The sequence below is a fragment of the Pundamilia nyererei genome, unplaced genomic scaffold (genome assembly GCF_000239375.1).
Source record: "Pundamilia nyererei isolate P.nyererei 1_Seehausen unplaced genomic scaffold, PunNye1.0 scaffold00526, whole genome shotgun sequence".
Lineage (NCBI taxonomy): Eukaryota > Metazoa > Chordata > Actinopteri > Cichliformes > Cichlidae > Pundamilia > Pundamilia nyererei.
The window spans coordinates 131,890-132,842 of NW_005187927.1; positions in this window are offsets into that span (position 1 = coordinate 131,890).

Consider the following 953-nt stretch of genomic DNA (forward strand, 5'->3'; position numbering starts at 1 on the left):
CACTGTCAAAAGTGTTAATTTAACACTCAACAGTGTTGTATTTAACACTCAGAGGTGTGGACCCATATAGACACTCTCTAGTGTTAATTTAACACTGGAGATTTTGCTGTGTACGGAAGGCCAGGAGTGACAAAATGAATAGATAAATACACCATTAATTAATAAAAAGAGTCATTAATTAATTAAACTTGGAACTAAATAAATAAATGCCTCAGAGGCATTCACACTATTGATTTCTTGTTTCTCTTTCTTCTTTCTTCTACCTTATTCTAGTTGCTCAGACCTTTGCTGGTTAACTACTCCCTCAGTTTTCATCCGATTTTCACCATTCAAACTTTAAACTGTTCTGCTTCTTCTGCTAACGCCTACTCTTTTGGTGCTCATAACTTTTATACTTTTTGAAATATTAAGGGGGTTTTTTTGCAATTTTTTGGCACATTAAGATGACTAGGACAACATTACAAGTGTGGTCACTGATTTTGCTGTGTTTTAGCTCAGTGAGATGAGCAGAGCGGGAGGCCCGGGTTCGAATCCCGCCTATGGCAAAAAAAATAAATAAATAAATAAATTCAGGTAACAGTTAAACCTTTTAAACTCTTTTCAGCAAAAATTCCAGATTCTTCAGCTGTTTTTTTTAGCAGAAACTACAGCTTTCTTATCTCTTTTCAGTGCAAAGTTCAGCTCCTTTCCCCTTTTCTGTAGAAAGTTCTGCTTCTTCACCTCTTTTCAGCAGATTTTTCAGCTTTTTGGCCTATTATCAGCATAATTTCCAGTTTCTTCATCTCTTTTAGCAGAAAGTTCAACAAGTTCACCTCTTTTCAGCACAAATCTCAGCCTCTTCTGCTCTTTTCAGCACAATTTTCAGTTTCTTTAAATCTTTTCAGCACAAATTTCAGTTTCTTTAAATCTTTTCAGCACAAATTTCAGTTTCTTCACCTCTTTTCAGCACAATT